General features: G+C 38.0%; 1 long non-coding RNA gene across 2 annotated transcripts in view; it reads left to right on the forward strand.

Annotated features, from left to right (window-relative positions):
* Positions 1-3,669, forward strand: part of LOC129350056 (uncharacterized) — a 9,204-nt gene extending 5,535 nt beyond the window's left edge. For both annotated transcript variants that reach the window (XR_008603272.1, XR_008603273.1), the window contains one exon: positions 3,535-3,669. This is a non-coding gene — a long non-coding RNA (uncharacterized LOC129350056). The remainder of the gene's footprint in view (positions 1-3,534) is intronic.
* The last annotated feature ends 4,201 nt before the right edge of the window (positions 3,670-7,870 follow it).

Consider the following 7,870-nt stretch of genomic DNA (forward strand, 5'->3'; position numbering starts at 1 on the left):
AATGCCATTTTTCAAACATGTAAAATCGTGCCATATGATGAAATAATGTCAAGGAGGGCATGAAAAACACTCCAGAAAGGTTTTCTTTGAAAAAAAAATCATCGTGAATTTTGGCGCAAAAAAAACGCCTTACTATACTATGCCGAAAAAAAATGCCATTTTTCAAACATGTTGTAAAAACGTGCCATATGATGAAATAATGTAAAGGAGGGCATGAAAAACACTCCAGAAAGGTTTTCTTTGAAAAAAAAATCATCGTGAATTTTGGCGCAAAAAAAACGCCTTACTATACTATGCCGAAAAAAAATGCCATTTTTCAAACATGTTGTAAAAACGTGCCATATGATGAAATAATGTCAAGGAGGGCATGAAAAACACTCCAGAAAGGTTTTCTTTGAAAAAAAAATCATCATGAATTTTGGCGCAAAAAAACGCCTTACTATACTATGTCGAAAAAAAATGCCATTTTTCAAACATGTTGTAAAAACGTGCCATATGATGAAATAATGTCAAGGAGGGCATGAAAAACACTCCAGAAAGGTTTTCTTTGAAAAAAAAATCATCGTGAATTTTGGCGCAAAAAAACGCCTTACTATACTATGTCGAAAAAAAATGGAACCCATCGGTAGTTTTAGTTTAGGGTGCTACTGCGGTGTGTTTTTGGGCTTGAAGACGTGAACAGGAAGAGGGTTTTTTTTTGTATTGATTAGCTTTTACTTTGTTCCTAGTTGGAATGCCCATCAATGACAACATGAAGTTCACTTTTAGTTCTGTTTATTTATTTTTATTTTACTAACACCCATTTCCTTTTAACCCCCTCACATGTTGTGTTGTTGTACACTTCCTCTTTCAAATAAATATTCGTCTAACCCTCTGGAAACCAGCGTTTGGACTGTTTTGGTTTTGCTCCTCACCTACTTCAGACAGTCGGGACGAAACAACATTTTGTGGACGAAAGGCTATACTATGATGTTTTTAAAGCGACATGGTATACTATGACATTTTTAGAGCCACATGCTATACTATGACGTTTTTAGACCGACATGCTATGCTATGACGTTTTTAGAGCGACATGTTATACTATGACGTTTTTTGGACCAAAGGCTATACTATGACACTTTTGGACCAAAGGCTATACTATGACATTTTTTGGACAACATGCCACACTATGATGTTTTTTGGACCAAAGGCTATACGATGACGTTTCAAGAGTGACATGCTATACTATGACGTTTCAAGAGCGACATGCTATACTATGTTTTTAGAGCGACATGCTATACTATGACGTTTTTAGAGCGACATGCTATACTATGACGCTTTTAGAGCGACATGCTATACTATGACATTTTTACAACACCATGCTATACTATGACGTTTTTTGAGCGACATGCTATGCTATGACGCTTTTAGAGCGACATGCTATACTATGACGCTTTTAGAACGACATGCTATACTATGACGCTTTTAGAACGACATGCTATACTATGACGCTTTTAGAGCGACATGCTATACTATGACTCTTTTTGAGCGACATGCTATAATTTTAAATTTTTGGACGACATGCTATACTATGACATTTTCTTGAACGACATGCTATACGATGACGTTTTTTGGGTGAGATGCTAAACTATGATGTTTTTTGAGCCACATGCTATACTATGACATTTTTTGGGTGACATGCTATACTATGACGTTTCTGGAGCCACATGCTATACTATGACGTTTTTTGGACGAAATGCTATACTATAACGTTTTTTGAGCCACATGCTATACTATGACATTTTTAGAGTGACATGCTATACGATGACGTTTTTAGAGCGACGTGCTATACTATGATGTTTTGAGAGCGACATGCTATACTATGACGTTTCAAGACTGACATGCTATACGATGACGTTTTTTGGACGACACGCTATACTATGACGTTTTTAGAGCGACATGCTATACTATGACGTTTTTAGAGCGACATGCTATACTATGATGCTCTTTGGATGACGTGCTACACTATGACGTTTTTAGAGCGACATGCTATACTAAGACGTTTTAAGAGCGACATGCTATACTATGATGTTCTTTGGACAACATGCTATACTATGACGTTTTTTGTACCAAAGGCTATACTATGATGTTTTTAGAATAACATGCTATACTATGACGTTTTTTGGACCAAAGGCTATACTATGACGTTTTTAGAGCGACATGCTATACTGGGATGTTCTTTGGATGACATGCTATAAAATGACGTTTTTAGAGCGACATGCTATACTAAGACGTTTTAAGAACGACATGCTATACTATGATGTTTTTAGAATGACATGCTATACTATGACGTTTATTGGACCGAAGGCTATACTATGACGTTTTTAGAGCGACATGCTATGCTATGACGTTTTTTTGGACGACATGCTGAACTATGACGTTTTTTGGACCAAAGACTACACTATGACGTTTTAAGAGCGACATGCTATACTATGACGTTTCAAGAGCGACATGCTATACGATGACGTTTTTTGGACAACACGCTATACTATGACGTTTTTAGAGTGACATGCTATACTATGACGTTTTTAGAGCGACATGCTTTACGATGACGTTTTTAGAGCGACATGCTATACTGTGACGTTTCAAGAGCGACATGCTGTACTATGACGTTTTTTGGACCAAAGGGTTTACTATGACGTATTTAGAGCGATATGCTATCCTATGATGTTTTTAGAGCGACAAGCTATACTATGACATTTTTTGAGCCACATGATATACTATAACGTTGTTTGGGCGCAATGCTATACTATGACATTTTTAGAGCGACATGCTATACTATGACGTTTTTAGAGCGACATGCTATACGATGATGTTTTTTGGACGACATGCTATACTATGACGTTTTGAGAGCGGCATGCTATATACGATGATGTTCTTTGGATGACATGCTACACTATGACGTTTTTAGAGCGACATGCTATACTATGATGTTTTAAGAGCGACATGCTATACTATGACCTTTTTTGGACCTAAGGCTATACTATGATGTTGTTAGAGTGACACTCTATACTATAGGCTTTTTAAATTGACATATTACTATGGCGGGGTTTTTTTTGTTTTAGTTTTAGTTTTTTAGCAACATATAAGAATTTGAACAGTTTTAAAAATTACTATACTTTTGCTTGCGCAATGAAATATTATTCTATGGCGTTTTTTAGACGACATACTTTGATGTTTTCTTTAAAAACATACTATTTTGACAATATACTGCACTATGACATTTTTTGAACCCCATATCATACATGACAATTTTATCCATCGTCCTATCATTTTGCACTTTTTGAACCACATAATAATCAGTTGGGTTTTTTTTGCCGACATGCTATACTATGAACTACAGGCCATACTATGTTATTCTTGAAAAGTGTACTATACTTTGACATTTTCTGAACTACATCCTATACTATGGCATTATACACAGAGTGCTTTGGTTACATGTTGATTTATAATCTAGATTTTTTTCTGTTTTGTTTTTTGACGGGATTACCACAGACCTGACCGTGAACACCGTTGACACCCACCTGAGGGAGATGCTGCCTAAGATCTCAAGGCTGCTTGGTCGTGGTCTTTCTGGTCCTGCTCCAGAACGCCTTCATCAACTACATCTTCTTTTGAAGAGGCCCTCAGATGCTGCAATCTCTGACCTTAAGGAGGAATTGCTACTTTCACTCTGTAACGAGACGGCGGTTATTTTAAAGACCCAGCTCCTGGCGGCTTTGAGTGAAAGTTTAACACCCATCAAAACGGAACTACAGACAGTTAAATCTGAGCTGTCAGTCAGTATTTCAAACATCAAGTCTGACCCGGCTGCCCTAAAGCACACTGTGGGTGAAACGGAAACTTCACTCTCCACATCACCAACGACATCGTCACACTCCAAAGCAGAGCACCTGTCTGCTGAACTTTTAAAAGTGGACTATAAATGTGAAGAATGTGAGCAGCAGACGACTGTGAGCAGCGGAACAGATGTAATCAGAAAGAAGTCATTTTCTTTTTTCTTTTCTTTCTGGTTGACTTGATGCTGTCAGATGCAGATGTTGGAGCTGATTCTGATCTTTCAGGATAAAAAGCTGCTTTTCCTTCACAGACTTTTCAGGAAATTATTCTCTCAGGCTTTCTCTGCTATTTATATTTTTATTATCTGTGATTATTTCATTATTTCTTTATTGTAAAAATAAAGTTTGAGGCATAAAGACTCCTTTTGTTATTTTATTCCTGAAATCTTTGATGTAGCAGAACTAAATTTTCATTTTCCTTCTTGTGCTTCTGATACTAGAACTAAACGTATCTTCAACACAGATCATCTGCTTTTAATGAATCAGCAGCAACATCACAACAACAAATGAGACAATTTTCAACAAATTAATGAAACTGATGTTCTTTAAAACTATCAGTCTGTTTTAGTGTCAAATTGAACGTTACATTAATGTCAACCAGCCACAGTTTTATGAACTTAATGAACCACATTACAGGAACACAACACACTTCAGCTGTTTACATGAAACTCAACACATTAGCTTGATGCTACGTTAGCTTTAATCAGGCTACGACTGAGCAGCTAGCTCGGTTAGCATCACTAACATTAAAGCTAATATTTACTATGCTAACTTTTTTCTCTGGTCAACACACACTGAAACAAACTCCACCAACATCTGGAGTGCATGGCACACATTACATCTGACACTAAAATTGCATATAAAGTGCATTAAAAGCGGCACCAATACGAAAGAAAACATTTACTTACCGAACTATTAGAGTCCTTTCAGTGTCTGCTGGTAGAATCAGCCGAAGGCAGAAAACTGGTTAAAACAAGCCAACGGGCAGGAAAACTGTCTGTGGAAAATGTTCTGCTGCTGCACCGATAAATAAACCAACAGTTATTATATCAGAATTAATCCAAACGAGGAGAGCAGAGTCTCTGCTGCCTCCTCCATAGGACCTGTCAATCATTCCAGACCGGACTGTCAATCAAGTAGTCCCGCCCCCGGCTTCCAAAACTTTTAACGCTCTATAAAAAAATCAATATGGATTTATTTTAAGATCGGCCACCTGATCTCTCATTTTGACCATGAAAACTCACGGAAAAAATTCATGTACAGTCTATGCACCGTACTCTGTTTGGCTCCACACTTGCTGATGACCACTTCCAGTCTGAGAAAATGAAAAAACGGACCTTTTTTCGTTTCTGTCTCTTACTGATTTTACTTTCTTGTTATTCTAAATATAAAACGAAAATCAAAGCATTTTTTTTTAAAATCGTATATCCCTTTTTGATCATAAAAAGGTAAAACGCCTTGTATTTCAATTTTAATTTTTGTATTTTAAAACGAAAATCAAATAACCACTCGTTTTTTGTTTTTCAATACTCGTTTCAGAACGGAAAATCCAATTACCAGATCCGTACAGGGACCAATGATCTTCGCCCTCACATCTTTTTAACGTCCTCTAAATGTTTCAGTCAAAACATTTTTTTAACCTTACAAAAAATTTTTCCAACATTCCAAAACATTTTCTTTAAAACATTATTAGAAGTTTATGCTAGTGTTGTTGGAACATCCCATGTAAGCTGTAAACTTAAACTATAGATGCCAGTATTTAGTAGTATGTTAAAGAATAAACCAGTCAACTTGGGCCCTTTTTATACACTGCCCGTTCAAAAAAAAAAAAAAAAAAAAAACTAGCACACTAATATTTCAATGGACCACCTTTAGCTTTGAATACGGCACACATTCACCATGGCATCATCTCGATAAGTTTCTGCAATGTCACAGCATTTATTTATGTCCAGAGATACATTAATTTTTCACCAAGATCTTGCCAGATCAGATCACTGCGCAAAGTCTTCTCCAGAACATCCCAAAGATTCTCAGTTGGGCTGAGGTCTGGACTGTGTGGAGGCTAATCCATGTGTGAAAATGACATCTCATGCTCCCTGATCCCCTCATTCACAATGTGAGCCCCATGAATCCTGGTATCGTCATCTTGGAACATTCCCATGTCATCAGGAAAGAAAAACTCCATTGATGGAAAGACCTGGTCATTCAGTATATTCAGGTAGTCAGCTGACCTCATTCTTTGGGAACACAACGTTGCTGAACCTGACCATCCCCAGATCATAACCCAAACCCCCACAGGCTTGTAGGCACTAGCCATGATGAGTGAATCACTTCATCCACCTCTCTTCTTACCCCGATGCACCCATCACTCTGGGACAGGGTAAATCTGGACTCATCGGACCACATGACCTTTTTCCATTGTTCCAGAGGCCAATCTTTATGCTCCATAGCAAATTGAAGCCTTTTTTTTCCATTTAACATCACTGATCAGTGGTTTTCTTAAGGCTACACAGCTGTTTGATCCCAATCCCTTGAGTTCCCTTCGCATTGTGCATGTGGAAATGCTCTTACTTTCACTATTAAACATAACCGTGAGTTCTACTGTTGATTTGACCAAACATTTAACTGATCTCTGATCACAATCCTCCAGGAGTTTGTTCCGATCACATTTCTTCCTCAAAGATGATGGTTCCCTGGCTCCCGGACAGCTCAACGGGTTAAGGGGGCAACCCATGCACAGGGGCTGGTCCCCGATGCAGTGGCCTCGGTTTGATTCCCACTTATGGCCCTTTGCTGCATGTCTTTTCCCTCCTTTTCCCTCTGTCTCCACTGCACCTATCTAATAAAGGCAAAAAAAGATGGTTCCCGACTATCCTTCAAGGTTTTAATGATGCGTTGGACAGTTCTTAACCTGATTTTAGTAGTATCAGACATCTCCTTAGTTGTTTCCTTGCTTGATGCAGGCCAATCATTTGTCCCTTCTGAGACAGATTAACATCCTTTCCATGACCGCAGGATATGTCTTGAAACGTAGCTGTTTTAGAAATGAGAAGCTCCTCACTGCATCAGTAGGGTTAAATAAGTTGTTCCAGCTGAAACATATTCATCACTGTAGGAATTATCCAATGGAAGGCTCTTACCTATTGCTTAGTTAAATTCAGGTGGCGACTTTTTTTTGGACAGGCAGAGTATATTCAACATGTAACTTGCTGGTCCATCAGTATGTTAAAGTGTCTGCATGTTGTCATTCATGCATGGGTCACTTTAATGTTGATGTTCCTCACGGCTTCATTCAGGCAGACAATCAATAGAGACAGAGAGAGACTTCACAAGTCCTATTTGTCATTCATGTAAGGCTGGACACTACAACAAGTGATGTATAAAACATATTCGCCACTAAACAAAAGATGAGATCGAAATTAGTATCCAGTTTATCATATTTTCCAAAAAAATAAAACTAATAGCCTTGCTTATTTATCCTTTCCGAAACACTAGAAATTCTGTCCATGTGTGACAATAATCTAACTACCGCTTTATCAACATTAAACAAAGATATCCTGACAGCTGTGATGAAGCTCAGGACTCAACCTGAGGCCGGTAAAAGCTGATCTACTGTGACTGTGTGTGACATCTCATCTGTGTGATCAAAGTACACACTGGGGCTGTTAGATCCTGATCAGTCCTGTCTCCATACCAGGGATCATTTATAAATACAAGTAATTAATAAAGTTACTGACAGTGTTTTGTGTAAACGCAGCAACTCTCCCTGTTTGAGACCTTCCTGTGGATCCTGCTGCTGTCTGATGCTGCAGGTATTTAATACACTCAGAGTAAAGACTCCTATAAACAGCTGAAGCCACAAACTAAACTTCAGCTCGAGTTAACATTTTGTCAAACTCAGATTACATTTACACTTGGCGAGTCTCATTAATCTCTAGCAGACTCTGCCTTCATTGCAGTAAAGCATTTTTTATGGACATTTCAGTTTGCAA

Source organism: Amphiprion ocellaris, chromosome 2 (genome assembly GCF_022539595.1).
Source record: "Amphiprion ocellaris isolate individual 3 ecotype Okinawa chromosome 2, ASM2253959v1, whole genome shotgun sequence".
Classification (NCBI taxonomy): Eukaryota; Metazoa; Chordata; class Actinopteri; family Pomacentridae; genus Amphiprion; species Amphiprion ocellaris.